The sequence below is a fragment of the Chlorocebus sabaeus genome, chromosome 20 (assembly GCF_047675955.1).
Source record: "Chlorocebus sabaeus isolate Y175 chromosome 20, mChlSab1.0.hap1, whole genome shotgun sequence".
In the NCBI taxonomy this organism is placed as follows: Eukaryota; Metazoa; Chordata; class Mammalia; order Primates; family Cercopithecidae; genus Chlorocebus; species Chlorocebus sabaeus.
In genome coordinates, this window is record NC_132923.1 from 42,798,926 (window position 1) to 42,819,370 (window position 20,445).

Here is a 20,445-nt window from a genome sequence, read left to right on the forward strand (position 1 = left end):
AGAGAACCATTAACAAGATTGTGATTCCCCATCATTCAGTAGCCCCAAATCCCTACACACTCCTTTATTTAATATACCAGTAGGCAGTGAATTTCACTAACTGATTTATGCAGTGCTTTTTGTTTTTTAGCATACTGGTAGATCCCGACAGTCAATATTTGTTTGCCTTTACCTGGAATGGCTGTCAATATACCTGGACTGCTATGCTTCAAGGTTACACTGGAAGCCCAACTATATTTCAAAATATTAAGGGCTGAGATGACTGAGCTAAATTTTGAGGAAAATTCCACTCTACTTCAGTATGTGGATGATTTCTTGTTATGCTTTTCCATTCTACATGATTGTAAAAATCATACCCCATAGTTGCTGGAACAATTAGCTAAAACAAGACATAAGTTATCTAAAGAAAAATTCCAATACTTCTTAATAGAAACAAAACATTTGGGACATTTAATTTCTTTCTTTTTTTTTTTTTAGTTTCTGTCTGTAAGTTTATTGCCTATATCTGAAAAATCATCGTAGAAAATTGTTTGGTTTAGCTCTCAGCAGCCCGCTCCTGAGCTCTGAGGAAGCTTGCCTTCTTTTGAGCTACCCAATCCTTCTTCTGAGCAAGGGACATTTGGGGACGGTTCCACCTCTTCTTTTTAACTTCTTTCTTGGTCTTCTTTTCATAGACTGGATTCTCTCGTATAGCAGCATGAGCTTTCTTATACATCTCCTCCATGTCTGGAGTTACACTGTTCTTTATGTTTTGAAAGAACTGTTTCTTGTAAGCATCTTCATCTTCTTCCATTAAGCAGCACATGTAATCTGCAACATTCTGGCCCATGATGTGCTCCTGGTGTACTTCTGCATTAAATTCCTTGCTTTCAGAATCATAACCAGGGAATCGTTTGGTACTGTGAGGGATAGACAAGCCTCCATCCACAGCTCCCTTCAGGGCACCAAAAACTTTATTGCCAGTGTTAGTTCTGGCAAGGCCTGCATCCAAATAGCAGGTAAAGGCACCTGGCTGACCATCAATGCTTTCCACATTGTATTCATCGCCAGTCACCTCCACTTGACCTTCATAGTTCTTGTCCATGCCAAACCTATTGAGAAGCCTGCGGGCCAGCAGCAGGCTAGTACAATATGCTGCAGCATAATTTGTCAGGCCAACCTTCACACCATATTTTGGCAGTTCGTGTGCATATGCTGCGCAGACTATCATATCCCCCTCTATATGGGCATAAGCAATCTGACGAATGATATCTCTGTTTGTTACACAAACTATCATCCTGTATTTGAGTGTGTTGTATTTATTTTTATCCTGTATCACCAAGCGTTTCTGAGCATAGTAATCAGTTTTACCCTCTCGTCGTCTTCTAAATTTCACTTGGTATCTCTTACAGTAGGCCTTATTCTTAACAACTTTAACAAACCCCATCCTGCGGAACAGAGACCCGCGTCCGCCACTCGACAGAGACCTGCAGGCCCAGCGGCGCTAGGGGCAGGAAAAGGGGGACATTTAATTTCTAAGGAGGAAATACATATAAATTCAGATCAAGTAACTGGAATTCTTGCATACCCAACTCCAAAGACCGAAAGACAGCTTAGGAGTGTTTTAGGCTTAGCTGGCTGCTGATACAGTTAGAGACCCAATTTTTCTCCCATGGAACAGTCTTTATATGCATTGATGAAAGATCAACCTGACCCCATACATTGGATATCCTAGGAACAAATAACTATTCAATAAATAAAGGAAAATCTTACAAGGGTTCCTGCTTTGAGCCATCCAAATTATCAGCTACCATTTTTCTTTTTTGTTTATGGAAGCCATGACATCATCTTGGGTGTTCCAGCCCCAAAACACAGGGGAAAATATAGAACTACTGGCTCTGATAGTCAGCAATAGACTCTATAGCTCATGGGCTGCCCCCTTGTTGGAGGGCCATTTCAGGCATTATCATGTTTCTCAAGGTTACTCAGGAAACTGTAATGGAGGCTCCCTTGACTATATATGTACTTCATTCTGCAGAAGCTTTTTTGAATTCACATCATACACAATATTTTTCTGTCAACTGATTGGCTTTATTACAATGTACTTTTATTCTCTGCTCCACACATTACTCTCTCTTGCTATAATAGTCTTAATCTCACAAGTTACTTCTTGAAGCACCTGAGGAGATTACCTCATGACTGTATAAAACAGCATACACTCTATATGCTATATAGTTCTATTACTAATAGAACAGCTTTTGATGCCCAGTCAGAATTTACAGGAGATACCACAACAAAATGCTGATGTTACCTGGTCCACAGATGCATCATATCTAAAGGATAAATTTGAAAAATACCAAACAGGCTATGTCATTGTGTCTCAGGTAGACATCATAGAGAGCAATTTCTTGCCTAAAGTCAAGTCAGCACAGTTGGCTGGATTAATAGTACTCACCAGAGGTTGTCTAACTGGCCAACAGTCAAATAACTAATATTTATACTGACAGCCATTACACTTTTGGTGCAGCTCATGTCTTTGGAATGTTATGGAAACAGCGAGGTTATTTAACCTCCTTTGGACATCCTATTAAACATGGCTCTCAAGTTTCTGATCTTCTGGAAGCCATCCAGTTACCAAAAAAAAAAAAAAAAAAATTGGCTATTGTTAAGAGTCCTGGACATTCCAAACACGACTCCCTGGAGTAAAGCAAATAATTTTGCTGATGCTGAGCAAAAAAAAAAAAAAAAAAAAAAAAAAAAAAAAAAAAATAGGTTAATGCTAATATCAAATGAAACTGTAGAGATGGCCATGTTTAAAGTGAAGGGGCTCAAGAAAAGATTCCAAAGCGGAAAAAGCAAATATGACTAACTAAGGGAGAATGCTTTTCCCCCAACTTGCAAAATATAATATAGACCCAGTGACAGAAAAGCAAATCCCTATTTTGCCTTTGGGATATCAATTTCCTGTATTACAACATGTCCATGAACTCATTCACTGGGGACCTGAGAAAATATTTGCCTGGGGAAAACACTATTACTGGAAACCCTCACCCACAGTAGTTCATAAGGTTTACGCTAAATGTCCAATTTGTCCTATATGTAATCCAGAAAAGCCTCTTCTAGATCTCAAGGGCATTTAACTTTGCCCACTGGCCCTTTCAATATTTGAGAAATGGATTTTATCCACTTACCTCCAGCTCAGGGTTATAAATATGTATTGGTTATGATTTATATGTTCTCTCATTATGTTGAAGAATTTCCTTGAGAAAAAGCCACAGTGTAAGCAGTAGGAAAATGTTTGTTGGAATGGATAATTTCCTTTTGAGGAATTCTTTCCAAATTACATAGAAATAGGGAACTCATTTTACTGAATAGATAATTCACTCAATTTGTATAATCTGGCCTATTCTCCAATATTTTTATCGTACATCCCATGCCCAGTCTTCTGATTGGTGGAATGAACATATCAAAAATAAAACCCAGCTAGAAAATTATCCAAAGCTTTTCCTATTTCTTGGCTCAAGGCTCTTCTACTGGTTTTGCTTAATCTAAGAGCAGCTCCTTCTGGAATAATACATCAATTATTCCATGAGATAATTACAGGTTGACCTATGAAAGTGAATGGCAGTTTGTATGAACCAGCTTTACTGAAGGGAGATATACTCCATTATTTAAAAAGCTTAACTAAACTTCTTTTCCAAAAAAACTAAGTTGTAAAAAGAGCCTTAAATGCAATAGAGGCAGGACCTGGGACATTAAGACAAGTTGAGAATGTATTTAATGAAGAAAGACATTTACAAGAAAAGTTGATACTTACCAACCTAAGTAGAATAAAAAGCATACTCTTTCAGAAGGAAAGTGAGGGTTGAGAAGCTGCATGGAAAGATAATGATGCTATTGCTAAATGGGTGAATCAAACTGCCCAGCTAACAAGGGACTATGCCAAAGCCCAACAATCAGAAAATGCATGGGTTCAGACTCAACAAGGTTATTGACCATGCTAATCCAAATGGAAGCAGAAGTGGCCTCTAAAACATGGCCAGTCATTTTGGATGCAGAAGCACAAGGTATACATTTATGGAACACATATGGGCCCTCTTCTTCCTGGAAAATTGCTACCAGGGTACACAGCCTGTACTCTTAGGGCTTCAGCAACCCACATAGGCAGTAACCAGAAATATAATGCAGTACAGCTAGCAGAAACAGGGATCATTTTTAATAATACCCATGTTCTCCCAAAGGGCAGTTGATGGAACCATACTAAATAATAATATTTGGAATCCAATTTCAGTTTTAGATTGCAAACAAATTCAGGAAGAATGGTTCTATCCCCAAAACATCTGGAATCCTGAGATCATGGAAACATGGTTCCTAATTTTTACCCCTATTCAAAATAATATATAGGAAATTGATATTTTTGTTTGGAAGTGAAGACAAATAAGACTGTAAGTGTTTTAGATCTTACTTGAAAGCAGATAGTATTTGATTTAAATTATACTGCCATTTAGTGCACTACTGGATTCATAGGAAAGCTACCTTTAGGACAGAATAACCCATAGAATAATGAGGACACTGATAATCAAATATTTTTGGCAATTGGAACTCAACCCTCTTCAAGTTGTACTCCCAGCAGAAAATGAATGGTAAGTTAAGTAATTAGATATTATAAATCATCAGTTAATTACAGTTCTGGATAAATCCACTCAAATATATCATAAAGTACATATAAAAGCAAACGGAGAAGGATGATTATTCTATTAAGCACAAACTATCAAAATGTATGTTCAGGGTTTTTTCTATAATATGTTATTTCTTTTCTTCATTGTCTTTAGCTAAATGAACCTCTCAGTTATTCACTGTATTGTTTATTATTTTAATATTTCTGTTACAAATGTTATAAATGCTGCAGAAATTGCAAATATCATAGAAAGAATAGAATTCCAGCTAAAATTATGTTAGTTCATCAATTTGAACTAATAGCCATAGAAAGTAAGTAAAGGCAGTCTTCTATGGCCCATTTTGTCCCACACACTTCCTCCTCTACTTCTGACCAAATGGGGAAGGGCTTCCCATTAACTTTTGTTTAGCCCTAAAGTCCCAAGGCTTACAAAAGACATCAAGCTGGATATTCTTCCACCTGACTCCTCAAGGTCCCTCACCAGCATGATTGACCATGCAATGGATCATTGCCCTTAAAGAATCTCTCCTAAGGAAATAATCATAACTGCAATCCTGATCTTATTTCTCCCTATGCTAATGAGGATACATTAGCATAAAACAAGGCCTTCGGCATTCCAGAAGGAAAAATAGGAGCCTCTGCATCTTCACTGGAAAACCAGATGATGGCACTTCATGTAGGGGTGAACAATAGCCTAAGAACATTTCAAAATTCTGATTTGATCCCGCATGCCCTACCATTCTAAACAAATGAGACCTGTTCTCTTCAAATTTCTTATTATTTGGTCATCCTACCCCACCCCAAGTTACAGCCACAGTGATTAGTTTGGTGTTTATTCTTCCAGATTATCTAATAAATATACTAATATGTATCTGTGCATACAATTTTTGTGGATGTGGAATGTTACTACATACATATTCTTCCAACTTGATTATAACATTTTTTAAGGTTTTTGGCTCCTACAAAGGGCCATTGCTTTCCCCCGGAGGGAGGGCTTAGCAAAGAACCCTGCATATAATAGGTCTTTACATGTTAGATTCAGTGTCTTTTTTTGCTGATGAGCATTTCCTCTTACACCAAAAGACAGTATTTTAATAGGTTGGGTGTAGTGGCTTGTGCCTGTAATCCCAACACTTTGGGAGGCCCAGGAGGGAGGATCGCTTGAGGCCACAAGTTAGAGACGAGCCTGGCCAACAATTTTACATATTTTTTAAATTAGCTGGGTGCTAATTTTTAGTAGTCCCAGCTGCTTGGGAGGCTGAGACAGGAGAATTGCTTGAACCTAGGAGTTAGAGGTTATAGTGAGCTAGGATCGCACCACTCCACTCTAGCCTGAGTGACAGTGAAATAATTTCTCAAAAAAGAGAGAAAGATAGTGGAAGAAAAAATAAAGGGAGGGAGGGAGGCAGAGAATATTTTAACAACATTTGCTGGTATTATTTTTACTAAAATCACACATTCTCTAACTTTCAGCCTAAGTTCTTGCAGCCTAAATTCTTTCTACTACTGAAAGGAAAGAAGGACTCAGTGGGACTCTGGGTGGTAGTTGGGACTGAGCAGTGACTTGGTGTGTATTAAGGATGCCCAAACAGTGCCCAAAAAAATGAAGTTATAGGAATATTTGAACAGGGAGTGGCAATGGTCTATCTCTGCCAGCCAGAAGAGGCTCCGGTCCCCACAGTCAACTCAGATTAACAGCAGATTTCTCAGCAGAAACCTTACAAGCCAGTGGGATTGGGGTCTAATCTTTAGCCTCCTTAAACAAAATAATTGTCAGCCAAAAATTTTATATCCAGCAAAACTAAGCTTCATACCTGAAGGAAAGATAAAGTCTTTTTTCAGACAAACAAATGCTGAGAGAATTTGCCACTACCAAACCACTACTATAAGAAATGCTAGCAGGAGTTCTAAGTCTTGGAACAAAACCTCACAATACACTGAAATAGAAGTTCCTTAAAGCATAAATCTCACAGGGCCTATAAAACAATAACACAATGAAAAATAACAGGGTATTTAGGCACTAACTAACATGATGAATAGAACAGTACCTCACATCTCAATACTAATGTTGAATGGAAAAGTTCTAAAAGCTCCACTAAAAAGATGCAGAATGACAGAATGGATAAAAATTCACCAACCAAGGATCTACTGACTTCAAGAGACTCACCTAATACATAAGGACTCACATAAACTTAAAGAGGTAGAAAAAGACATTCCACGCAAATGGAAACCAAGAGCAAGCAAGCAGGAGTAGCTACTCTTATATCAGACAAAACAGACTTTAAAGCAACAACAGTAAAAAAAGACAAAGAAGGACATTATGTAATGATAAAAGGATTAGTCCAACAGGAAGACATTACATTCCTAAATATATAAGCACCTAACACTGGAGCTCCCAAATTTATAAAACAATTACTACTAGACCTAAGAAATGAGATAGATGGCAACACAATAGTAGTAGGGGACTTCAATACTCCACTGACAGCACTAGACAGGTCATTAAGACAGAACATCAGCAAAGAAACAATGGATTTAAACTATACCCTAGAACAAATGGACTTAACAGATATTTACAGAACATTCTACTGAACAAGTGAAGAATATGTATTCTTCTCATCAGCACGTGGAACATTCTCCAAGATAGACCATATGATAGGCCACAAAACAAGTCTCAATAAATTTAAGAAAATTGAAATCATATCAAGTATCTTCTCAGACCACAGTGGGATAAAACTGGAAATAAACTCCAAAAGGAACTCTCAAAACAATGCAGATACATGGAAATTAATCAATCTGCCCTTGAATGATCTTGAGTTAACAGTGAAATCAAGATGGAAATTTAAAAATTCTTTGAGCTAAATGATATTAGTGACGCAACTTATCAAAACCTTTGGGATACAGCAAAAGTGGTGCTAAGAGGAAAGTTCATAGCATTAAATCCCTACATCAAAAAGTTTGAAAGGGCACAAATAGACAATCTAATGTCACACCTTAAGGAACTAGAGAAACAAGAACAAACCAAACCCAAAACCAGCAGAATAAAAGAAATTAACAAAGATCAGAGCAGAACTAAATGAGTATTCCTCTTTTTACCCACCATCTGTCTCAGATGCCCCTTTTCCTCCATTCCTTCAAGCTTAATGCCAAGCCCACTATATCCAGTCATTGGGGACACAGGGCCTCTGTCAGCTGAGAAATGAAACCCTGCTTCCTCCCCTGACAAGATGCGGATGGCTTAAGTGTTAAATTATGAGCATTTCTTTAAGAAATAAACTGCAGGAAAAATGTCTTAAAGGGTTACATGGAAGATGTGTGAAGTATAGATCTCTAAACTTAGAAACAATCAGTGATTCTTAGGTGCAAAAGAATCATCTGGAAAGTGACTGAAAAATGCAGCTTCCCAGGCCCCATTCTAAGACAGTTGGCTGCAGGGGACAGTGTGAAAAATCACAGCTGGAGGAACACTGGCCCAGATGATCAACTAAAATGCTCAGTCTTCACACTTAAAAACAGTTTGGAGCAATGCTACATTCAGCTATGGAAGGGTTACTACTCCTTCCTCAGCCTGATGTCAGGTTCAAATTAAGCTTCAGATCATCCATTTCCCCCTGCTATTTGTCTCAGTGAGTTCTCTCTCAGCCTTGGAAACCTGGAAAGAAAACACCTTTTCCTTTTAACTTAAACATTTTAGTATCTGTGCTTTTGGATGTTCTGAATTGATCTTGGGTCTTTCTTTGCCCTTCCAGTAGTGCCTCTGGCTACAAATTCATCATTTCTGTGTAAAAAGTCACTCCAAAGCTTAGTGACTTAAAACAATGACATTCATTTATTTTGATTATAAATCTGTAATTTAGGCAAGACTGAGCAGGAATGGCTTTGTCTCTGCTCTCCATGGTCTCAGCTGGGGCTACTTAAATGGGAGCTGGAGGACCCACTTTCGAGATAGTTTACTCACATTGCTGGCCAGTTAGAGCTAGCTGTTGGCTAAGAACCCAGCTAAGTGTGTGAGCTGGGTGCTTTGGTTCCTCTCAACATGGGCCTCTCCACTCCACAGGGGCCTTGGGCTCCCTCATAGTATTGAGGCTGAGTTACAGGTATGAGCATTCCCTGGGAGCAAGGCAGAAATGCATGGCACTTTTATGACTTACTAGCTTTGGAAGTCACATCGTATGATTTCCACTATACTATTGTTTCAGGAATTCATAAAGTCCCACTCAGATTCGGGGGAGGAAAAGTAACCTCCACCATTTGATAGAAAAAGTGTCATGGTTACCTTATAAAAATAGCATGCGGATGGGAGATGTTATTGAAGCCATCTTTGGAAAGTACAACCTGTCACCAGACCCTGACCTGTTTTGTATTGTCTGTGGGTTTTTCTTAAAAGCATTAATGATGCATATTCACTAGTTAATTATTGTTGGTTCTATTCCATCTCATTTTATCCTCTTCACAATCCTGTGATGTAGCTAGATCTTTTTGTATACATCCAAATATGGTTCACAGACATGTTTGGTATAGCTAGCACATTATTTTAAAAATTGTGAATTCTTACATAAGTATCTGAATTTCTGGCTTCTCTTCACAATCATAAGACTGAATAAATCTAGGCCAAGCTTTCCTCCTAACAGCAGTGAGCTGCAGCTGAGTAGTGATGGCTCCCTAGGTAAAAGCCTATCTTCTCTGTTTGCCACAGTCCCCACCACTCCCTGTTACCACTTAACTCATTACATTTTATGTCTCACGAGCATTTGACTTTGAGGTTTTCCACCTTAGAAAAATAGGCCCAGATTCTACTATGGAAAATTATAATAGCCTACCCTTCATTTGGCGTTTCCAAAGTACTTGCTATAGAAAGCTGCATTTTGGGGTTTCTTTTTTAATTCTCTCTCTCTTTTGGGGAGACCATCAGTTTGCTGTTTCTTGTTTGAAGGGCACCTTCAGCTCTCTACTGACTGCCATGAATGATATGCCCCAACTCCCAGAATGGCCCAGCTGCCCAGTTCTAGCCCTTCCCTTCTAAGCTGGCCCTTTTGGGAATCCCCAAGATGGAGAAGAACTATCCTTAATCCCTTGAATTTGCTATGTTCACTGCCTGACCAACACTGGATCCTTATAACTTGGAATTCTCAACAGGAGTAAGGGAAGCTCATATAGGGAGCACCAATGTCAAAGTTTTCTAACACCACAATCTTGCCTAGAGCCAAGTCTGCACACAAAGACCTCCTTTCTGGAAGATAAGTGCCCAGTGTTCATCCACTGTTGAGAACCAATTCTCAATATTCCTAATGTCACAATGCTCGCTTTGTCCTGTCAAAGGCTCTTGATTTTGTTTCCAAAATGTCAACAGGTAACTCTAAGTGTTGATTAAACAAGCAAGAGCATTGCCTAAGGAGAGCATTGGCTGCGCGGTCGTCATCAAGTCCATTAGAGAAGCTCCAGCCTGCACAGAAAGGATAGTCTCTGCCTACCTAGGCAACTCTGTCTAATCAGGACACTTTCTTCCCCTTTGGCTCTTTCATGCTGGGAGAATTGCTCACCCTCAGCACTGCTGGTGCTTAGGAGTAGGAAAGGTCTGTGGTTTTACTCCTCTTAACCTTCTGAGTAGGCTCTGCCACCAAATTAGGACATTCTGGGGCAGGCAGTTCCCCCACTTGATCGTGCTCCATCACATTCTCTGTCCTCCCCTCATCAATAACCATAATCCTAAATTTTATGTTTATTCCCTTACTGTTCATTAGATATTTTACTATCTATTCTGGATACCTATTGCATAACAAAATGCCCCAAAATTTAGTGGTGTCAATCTTTTTTTTTTTTCTTTCTTTCTTTACAGATCCATTATTTGGGCAGGATTCTGTAGGGAAAACTCATCACCACTTCATATAGCATCAGCCATGCTGCTCAACTGAGGGCTGTTGGATCCACTTCTAAGATGACTCACTGCTGGCTGGCTGTTAATACTGGGTTGAGGCCCTGGGGCTTTGGTTTGTCTCCACATTGGCATCTCCATGTGGCCTGGACTTCCTCACAAAATGGTGGATGAGTTCTAAGGGTAAACATCCCATGATAGAAAACCAGGCAAGAGAGCAAAACTTGCCTTTTGTGACCTAGCCTCAGAAATCACATAGTGTCTATTAATTGAAGCAGTCCCAAAGTCCCACCTGGGTTCAAGGGGAGGAGATACTGACTACACTCTCCTTGATGGGAGGGTGGTAAGGTTCTGGAAGAGAGATGGGACCAGAAATGTTGTTGTAGCCATTTTGAGGAAGTGCAGTCCACCACAACACATATGTATGTACTCCTAGGCAATATGCTATTTAAATTTGCATGTTTTACACTTTATAGAAACATCCATACTGAATGTTTTTCTACAACTTTGTTCCCTCAACATTTATGAGTCACTTATATTTCTGGAGTTCATTTTTAGAATTGTATAATATTTCATTGCAATTATTTGCTACAATTTAGTTGTCTGTTATTTTGTTGAATGTTTGTGCTTTTTCTATATGTTTCCAACCTTTTTTTTCTATATATTTATGCCTTTTGCTATTTTGTACAGCTGCTCTGAACATTCTCATAGAACTTTGCACATGAGCCTAGGGCAAGAATTATCAACCAGGGTGATTTTTAGCAATGTCAAAGGCATTTAGCAAACGTCCTGCACTATATATTTTTCATGACTGGGGTAGGAAGCATTGATACTGACATCTAGCAGGTAGAGACTATGGATGCTGCTAAATATCCTACAGGAAAGCCCCCTATAACCATTAGCTGGTCTAACATGTCAATAGTGCTGAGGTTGAAAAATCCTAGTTTAGGGTATATATGGAGGAGTAGAATTCTCTCTCGATGATAGGTATTCACAGTTTCAACTTTATAATACTAAATTGTTTACCCAAGTGGTTGAGCAAGTCTATACTTCTACCAAAGGGAGGCTCCACATCCTCTGATAATGTCAGTCTTCTTAGATTTTGCCAATTCATATTTTTTTCCTTCTGAAATGCACGTTTGTATGCTTTGTCCGTTTTTATAGAGTACATTTTTATAGGATTGATTTGTAGGCATTATTTATATATTCTGGATACTAATTCTTTGTTGGTTGTATGTGTTGAAAATATCTCCTCCCAGTCTGTGGCTTATCTTCTCACTTCTTCCTGGTTCTTTTGATGAACAGATGTTCTTAAGCTTCATGTAGTTAAATCCATCAATCTTATACTATCCTTCAAGGCTTGTGATTTAGGGTTATTATTTAAGAAAGAATGTCCTGCCCTGAGGTTATCATTGCTTCCCAAGCCTGGCAGTATTTTGGGGTTTTATCTTTTCCAGCTGGCAAGACCTGGAGTTCCTCTTGCTGACCCCAGAGGTGCCTGGCCTTCCTTATCCTCCACTGTGTTTGCTCAGTCCTTATGAACACTCAGATTGTATTTCCTAATGTACTCCATTTTCTCTGTTGGGCTCTTTCTACAACCTCTGTAGTCCTCTCTACCCGGGACTGGACTCTACTGTCTCGGGACTGGCCTCAAAATGAACTGACTTATCTGGAACCATAGTGCCCCACTTAGTATCAGCACTGCTGAAGATGTCCCTTAGAGATTAGCCATGCCAGGATTGAGCCCCAGTTTTCTACAGTACTTGGATGGTTTCATTTGTGCTCATGTGGAGCATTCTCCTCTAGGGCTAAAATAAAAAATGGGGCAAAGCTGAAGATGCCAGGTGGTCCCCAGGAACATTGCTGCTCACAGGAGGGACACCCCAAGATGAGCCTGTCTGCTCTAACCACATACCTTCTAGCCAGGCCTACCTACCCAGGGCCCCTCAGAGCTGACCATGATTAAAGGACAGCCTTGGTGTTGTCTGCTCCATCCAGGGAAATCATTCAGAGTTAATTTTGCTTCCTTTCACAAGGTCAGGAGATCAAGACCACGGTGAAACCCCGTCTCTACTAAAAAATACAAAAAATGAGCCGGGCGCGGTGGTGGGCGCCTGTAGTCCCAGCTACTCGGGAGGCTGAGGCAGGAGAATGGCGTGAACCCGGGAGGCGGGATCGCGCCACTGCACTCCAGCTTGGGCGACAGAGCGAGACTCCGTCTCAAAAAAAAAAAAATAAATAAATAAATAAATAAATAAATAAATTTTGCTTCCTTTTCCCTCCATTCCTGTTCTGTCCACATCCTGACTTCTGAAATGTCCTCTCTTCTGGATCCTTCTCCCATCCTTTAGACTTCACATTCATCTGGGTTTCCCTGGCTTTCACACTCAGTAAGGGCTTTGGGCAAAACCCACCTTTTGGTTCCAGCAGCTCCTGTTTGCCCCAAGAAAGACACCTTATCCTAGCTCAAGTCATGATGACCCAAACCCAAGGACCAAGATAAAGTTGAAGAGATACGTACGATTCCAGGTTCCTAACCTGAACAGCTGTCGAGCTTGGGAGAAGATAAATCTTAAAGTGGGGAACAGGGAGAAGGTGATAGTAAGAATCTAAAAAGCCAAACAGCAGGAAGAGATAGGAAAGTAGACAGAGGAGGATTTGAGAACCCAAAATGTATGCCTATGATGCAGAGCCAGCATGGAAGGCATTATAATGGCTGAGAACATGGGCTTTGTAGCTAGGCGAGGATCTCCTAACCTTACTAGTTGTGTGACCTCAGGCAGGTTATCCTCCCAGAGCCTGTTTTCATCATCTGTAAAGTGGGGCTTGTGTAATAACTTGCTCAATTGTACGAAGATTAAATGATGATAAATATGTAAAGCATTTGCATAGTATTTAACAGAATAAGTGTTCAAAATGATGGGCATTATCAATATTAATTGATGTTAATATTAATGGACTAATGAACAGAGGACCAGCTGCCTGGTTCCTTTGTGGCTGTTCTGGCACACACTGAGGGTCAGCAAATTATGGCCTGTGTATTGAATCCAGCTTATTGGCCATGTGGCCCATGAGCTAAAAGTGATTTTTATATTTGTAAATGGTTGAAAAAAAATCAAAAGAAGCGTATTATTTCTTGTGTGAAAATGACAGGAAATTCAAATTTCAGTGTCCATAGAGTTTTACTGGAACATAGCCATGGTTGTTTCTTTTGTATTGTCTTATTTTCTGCCTCTTCAAGAAAGTTTGCTGACTCCTGGCATAGGCCAAGTGGACTAGGGGCAGGTGCTTTAGTCAGCTGGACCTTGGAGAACTGGGCAATCTCCTCCACTCCATAGCTCTATACATGCTGGCTACCCTTTTCCTACTGGCCCTCCCCTGGGGTTCCAGAGTCCCTTTTGGTCAAGCCAACTCCACTTGACCCAGGGCATTGAGGTCTAGATTTCTGAACAGTGAGCCAAATCATTGCAGAATCATAGGGGGAGTCAGGACAAGGCTGTTTTGAGATTAAAATGAAATACAATGTGTAAAAGTACTTGTAAATGCAAGGGATGTTATTTAGCAAATAATAGTTAAATGGTATCAGTGAGGTCTGGATGCATTTTATTCTTCGTAAATTTAGTAATGTATTTTATGGTCACTTTTAACAAAATGTATTATTAACCAGAATACCCTAATTTCTGTCCAGATCAAAAAAGATTTTAAACCAAATGAAACCATCCACAATGCATGTCAAACCCACCCCCAAAATGGAGTTTTGAGCTTCTAGCCCTTTCTGCAAAGAAAATCCTGGCTCCTCCATCTTGTTTTTGGTTTTTTTTTTTTTCCTTTTCTCTTTGCTTCCTGTTTACCATCTCCATTTTCTTTTCCATTCTCTGTGCTTGTGCTTTGGGCCACTTGATTGCTTTGGGTGGCCAGAGTAGAGAGCAGATGAATGTCATTGTGTTTGAAGAAGCCAAGGAAATGTGAGAGAAGAGTTTTAACAGAATCATCAGCCCAGTGCAGACATATCAAGTGATGGTAAGAGTTGCAGTGGAAAGAACATTATGAGTCAATTCCTCAGTCCCTATTTTGGGATAACCAGGACTTGGTAGGAAGAGCAAAAGGAAGAGGTAGATGGCATAAGAATCAAAGATCATTTGTACAAAGGAGAGATGAGCAAAGTATTGGGCGAGCTAGGACAATGCTGATCGCCTCTGAGTCCCCACAGGATGTGGGAAAATGAGCAGCCTTCCATGAAAAAGGTGGCAAAGGAAGGCCACAGAGGAGTCCTCTAAGTGAACAAAAGAGAACAGGCTGAGGTTTGGGTGTTGTCTACCTTAAGCAGGCCCTGAGGGTGGGAGGGAATTCCAGGAGCAGTGGGGGATGAGGTCAGTGGGAAGGAGGTTGGAAACAATGTGGGGTTGAGAATGAAAAGACGTGTCCTGAGGGGTTTACCTTTTGGGTGGAGGCCAAGGGCAACAGGAACCAGAGTCACCTAGGATTAGCTGGTCCCAAATTGTAAATGAAGCACTGGGGTCAGGTTGTTCCCATCCTGGGATTGGGGGAGGAGGAAGGAGGTGGGCATGAGAGGCCCTGCTGGGCTGGAGGTGGGTATTGCAGCTGCCACATGCCATTCCCTTGCTGTAAAATCTTTTAGCAGAATGTCTGCTATCCAAGAGTACGTGCATTGGTAAGTTTGTTCTCATTTCCTGAACAACTTACGCACTAAGCAATTACGTAAAAGCGCTGAAGGAAGAGGCTCAGGTTTCTAATGACATTCTGTCAACATGACTAATGCTACCCTGGAACACCCTTCCCCTAGGTATCTGCATGGCTCACTTTCTTCTTCAAACAAGTTTCCCTCAAAGACGGGCCTTCTCTGATCCCAGTACCCAAATAGCCCTACTCATCACTCACTATCCTCTTGCCATGCTTTATTTTTTCTTCATTTTACTTATGTCCACTGACTCATCCTATATTTGTTTATTAGTTGGTACCTGTCATTCTCACTAGAATGTAAGCTGCATGAGGTTAGGAGTTTGCTTTTGTTCTCTACCCTATTCTCCACTGCTGAAAATGGTGCCTGGCATAGAGCACAGCTCAATAAACAGCTGTGAGCAAAGGAATTAATGAATGACTTGGCCAGGGCCAAGTCACTAGACCTCAGGAATGGCATCTTTCAATTAGAAGTTGTTGCTACTCTAATGATTTTGTTAACCATTAGGTGGCCTCTCTTCACCATGCTTCCTGTACAAAAGTGGATTGCCTAAAACTCAGCACCTGCACTTCTCCCTCAAAGTTTTAGACAATAAACTCTGACTGTTAGAAACTCAGCTGTTTGCCTTCACCACTCCTCCTCCCATCTTGCCTCTTCCCATCCTCCTTAACTGCTTTTTCTGATGTTGGCCAAGATATCAGAACCTGAGATCAGTATCAGAAAATTGAGCTCCTACGGTGACCCCATACCAAAGCCTGAGGCTTTCCATAACAAAGACAGACACCCTCCTTTCTCCAAGAGCCTATATGTTGTGAGGGAATTGATAATTAAACATGGTGATTGTATAATGGTTTAATGAGAACCACAACAGGGGAGGTGCTACCTTCAGAAAGGCTTCCCTCAAGAAACGATACCTGAGTATTAAACTGCACAATGAGTAGGATTCAGCTGAGCAAAGAAGGGTTGGAGAAAAGTGGACAGCAGGGAAAATCCCTGATCCTAGAGAAGTGGGTCGTGTTGGAGGAGCCAGAACTGGCAGGTGGCTGGGAACCCAGTAGGAGGTGTGAGTAGTGGCTAAAACCAGGGCTACGACAAGCGATAGAGCCAGATTATCCTAAGGCAAAAATAACTCCATTTCACTGCTGCTGCTGGTTTGGTTGGCAAAAAAAAAAAAAAAAAAGACTCCATGATTTTAGTAATCAGATTGCTGGTAATAATATTGGTATTATTATTCTGACACTATTCACTATATATATTATAGGATAGAGCAAATAAGTAATTAGGCTAATGTTGATAGAAACCAAGATTCTTCACTATAAAAGAGATGCAAATATAAAATTTTAATAATTAGTAAAAATTCTATAATTTTAAATTTGAATAAAATATATTAGTATTAACTAATGATACATTTTCTTATCTTAAATCTGTTTTCTATCTCTGATTAAGAAACAAGACTAGTCAAATGCAGTCCATGCCCCTAGTACCAGTTTGTAGTCTCTAAATTATGTTTCCCACTAAATGGAACCAGGGTTTCTTTCAGAAATGGATGGTCCAGAGGAGGAATTGCACATGATGATATACCAGATAGTGAGGGAAGTATCAGAGATCCCTGGGGTCATGTCAACAGGACTCAGAAGTCAACTTGTCAAGGCTCTCACTGGCCACAAATGGGACAATGTGAATATGAATAAGAATAACTAAAAAGGACTGAAATCCACATGAAGTCTGTTGGAAATTCACAAGTTTATAATGATGTTCTAAAAAGATAAATAAACACCATTGTTCACCTTTGGATGATACAGGGTAACCAACTCATTACTCTGAAAACAGGAAAGTAAAGAAAAGGAATCTACATTTGCCATATAAATTGAACCTCAGGGTAACCAAATGGTAGAGGAGGGAATGTTTCTTTCTATAGGAGTATTCCAGTCAATAATTTAGAAATATTGGGCCCGGTGTGGTAGCTCATACCTGTAATCCTAGCACTCTGAGAGGCCAAGGCAGGAGGATTGTTTGAGCCCAGGAGTTTGCCACCAGCCTGGGCAATATAGCGAGACCCCCATCTCTATAAAAAAAAAAAATTTAAATTAGCCAGGCACAGTGGTGCATGCCTGTGGTGGAGGAGGAGGAAGGAGGAAGAGGAGAAGGAAAGAAGAGGGAAAGAAGAAGAGGAAGAGGTGGAGGAGGAGGAGGAGGAGGTGGAGGAGGAGGAGAAGAAAGAGAAGGAGGAGGAAGAGGAGGAGGAAGAGGAGGAGGAAGAGGAGGAGGAAGAGGAGGAGGAAGAAGAAAGCAGAAGAAATACTTGCAAGCTCTTAAAGAAATAATTATTCTAGGTAAAAATAATTGTATTAGTTTCCTATGGCTGCCGTAACAGTGTACCACAAACTGGGTGGCTTAAAACAACAGAAATTTATTGTCTCGCGACTCTGGAGGCTGAAATCAGAAATCAAAGTACTGACAGGGCTGTGCTCCTCTGAAGCCTCTAGGAAAGAATTCTTCCTTTTGTTTGCCAGCAAGCCGTCCTCAGCATTCCTCTGCCTGTAGAAGCATCACTCCCTTCTCTGCCTCCATGGTCACATGGCTATCTTCTCCCTGTGTCTATCTGTGTTCAAATTGTCCTCTTATAAGGACTGAATCAAGGCCCACCCTAATCCAGTATGACCTCATTTTAACCTGATTCCATCTGTAAGAACTCTATTTCCAAATGAGGTCACGATCACAGGCACAGCGTTGGTGGGTAGTTAAAAGTTCAATATATCTTTTTGGGGAACACAGTTCAACCCGTAATAATCATCGCGGGCAGCCTAGATCACAAATAGGAAGACATAAGACTTTATATATCTTCTGACAGAGTATACCACCCATTGGCAAAGAATTGGACATAAATCAGAGTAAGTCTAGATCTACCTACCAATTTATAGGAAGTAGAGAGTACAGAAAGGCATGTTAAAAAATACCACAGGCATCAGAATCAGCAAGATCCAGAATGTGGGAAACTCTACAGAACTAATGACCTGATTTCTTCAAGAAATAAATTGCAAGGAAATTCCAGGAGAGAGCTCTGTAAATTATAATAAAATGGACATAATAGACTAGACATAACAACCAAATACAATATATAGATTTTGTTTGAAAATTTGCTTACTAGATATTTAATAAAATAATGGCTTATTGACAATTTAAAACACAATTATATTGTGGTAATGTTTTAAAAGGGAAGAATCTTTAACTTACAGTAATACATTTCCTCAGATAAAATGGCATGTTTGGGGATGGGAAGACAGTAGGGGGTGGGTTGGGTATGAAACAAGGTTAGCCAAGTTAATTAATGACACTTGGTAGTGGGGACATGGGGGTTCATTATATTATTTTCTCTGCTTCATATGCAGACATTTTCTAGCCTATAAAATTAAAAAGAGTTAACATGCAGTATGTTTAGTTAATGCTTCTCAGCTTGGGAAGTATCAGAACCTGCCTGATACTGCTGAAGATACCTCCCTCCCTCAGCCTCACTGAGATCTTTTGTTCTAGATACTTTCCTAGGAAATTGAGTTTCTCTTTTCAAGCTTATTCACTGCAGCTTGATTGCTGATGGAGATCTTTTGTTTGTTGGAAGCTCCTGGCTAGCTGACAAGAATATTTTTCATTAGGCAAGAAAGGAATTTTTCAAAACTGCTTTTATTGTAAAAGTCCTATGTACATACAGAGTCAAAAAGAAAATTCAAAAAGTGCAGAAAAATTAAGATCACTCCTCCCTGGTTCTATTTCCTAGAGTCTTCACTGCTTCAAGTTTCTTGTGAATTGCTCCAGACATTTTTCTAAGCATATACAAAAATAAGCATGATTTGGACCTGACTGTAAGCCTAAGTATGTTTGCAACTTTACTTTTTTCCACCCAGCAATGTATCTTAGAGACATTTTCATAGCAGCAAATATACATCCTCCTCTGTTTTATTCCATTATGTGGAAAATCGTATTTATTTCAAATTGGTCCCTGAATGGCAGGCACTTTTTTTTCCAGTGATTTCCTCTTAGAGATAATGCTGCCATGTACCTTCTTGAAAACATATAGAAAATGAATTTTTAAAAAAATATGCATCTCTTAAGAAAGCCCTTCCTTTATCCTTCCAGTTCAGGACAGGAAGCGCCCTATGATAAGAAGCAAGCACACAACAAACGTCCTGGACCTGTCCACATCACCCTGTGATTCACCAGACATGCAAGCACTGGGCAGGTAGAGGCTGGAGTGGTCAGGAGCATGCCTGGCTCCTGCTGCCTCTCTGTGGAGAGCACCTCTGTGCCTCTCCAAGAGCACCCGTGGCCAAAAGCACACAGCTGCCCCCAGGCTGAGGGTGCTTGATACACCCCTGAATCCCCTCTTGTATGATGCCCAAGCCCAGGAGAGATAAAAGCATCAGCACCATGAGATTCACCTGCCTCCGGTCGTTAGATAAGTTCACAGGCACTGGCGTTGAAAGATTCTAGGACTGAGGGATGTTAAACTCAATTAAATTTTCCTGGACGCAGCAATTGCTCAGCTGGTGGTGTGTCCAAGTTAAGAAGCTAAAATGCTAATGTGTAGCACCAGTGCCTCTGATGGCTTAGCGGCTTCTCTGAAAGTGGATAACCAGAGTAAGCTTTTATTTTAGCTTACTTTTTAGCTTACTCTATTTTGTTTAAAAATGTGGTTTGTGTTTAATCCTCTGGAAGTCCTCTGTGTCAGCATGGCTTTTCTTTCCTGCTGTGTGAGACTTTACACAAGACATCTCTTGCCAGATTTTGGAATTCCCTGGCAAGGAAGAGAGGCAATTTGAGTAACCTGGCCACAGACAAATACATTTCACTTCAACAAAGCTTTTCAGATGTCATTGAAGATGTGTGAGAAACCAGATAGAAAGCTATAGAAAATGCTCTTTGAAAAAGTATTCCCTCATTGACTGCTTAATGAAGCTCTTGCCATCCAATCTCCTGAATGGGATAGATAACTCTGGGCTGTTGCTTTGCCAAGGAGAGGTTTGTTAGACCATAGGGACAGGGCTTGGGTGAGGGTCAACTGTCTCAGTACAGGCTATGTGGGGCCTCCTTTACAGCTTGGACAATAAGTATCAGGGCTAGAGTCAAAACGTACATAATTTGCTTTGCTTGTCTTTCTTTCTTTTCTTTTCTTTTTTTTTTTTTTTTGAAACAGAGTCTCGCTCTGTTGATCAGGCTGGAGTGCAG

The 20,445-nt window shown here is 40.2% G+C and overlaps 1 protein-coding gene and 1 pseudogene across 2 annotated transcripts in view; one reads left to right on the plus strand and one right to left on the minus strand.

Annotated features, from left to right (window-relative positions):
- Positions 1-20,445, plus strand: part of BCAR3 (BCAR3 adaptor protein, NSP family member) — a 282,586-nt gene that overhangs the window by 45,681 nt on the left and 216,460 nt on the right. The window lies entirely within an intron of this gene.
- LOC103224418 (large ribosomal subunit protein uL18 pseudogene) lies at positions 457-1,481 on the minus strand (annotated as a pseudogene).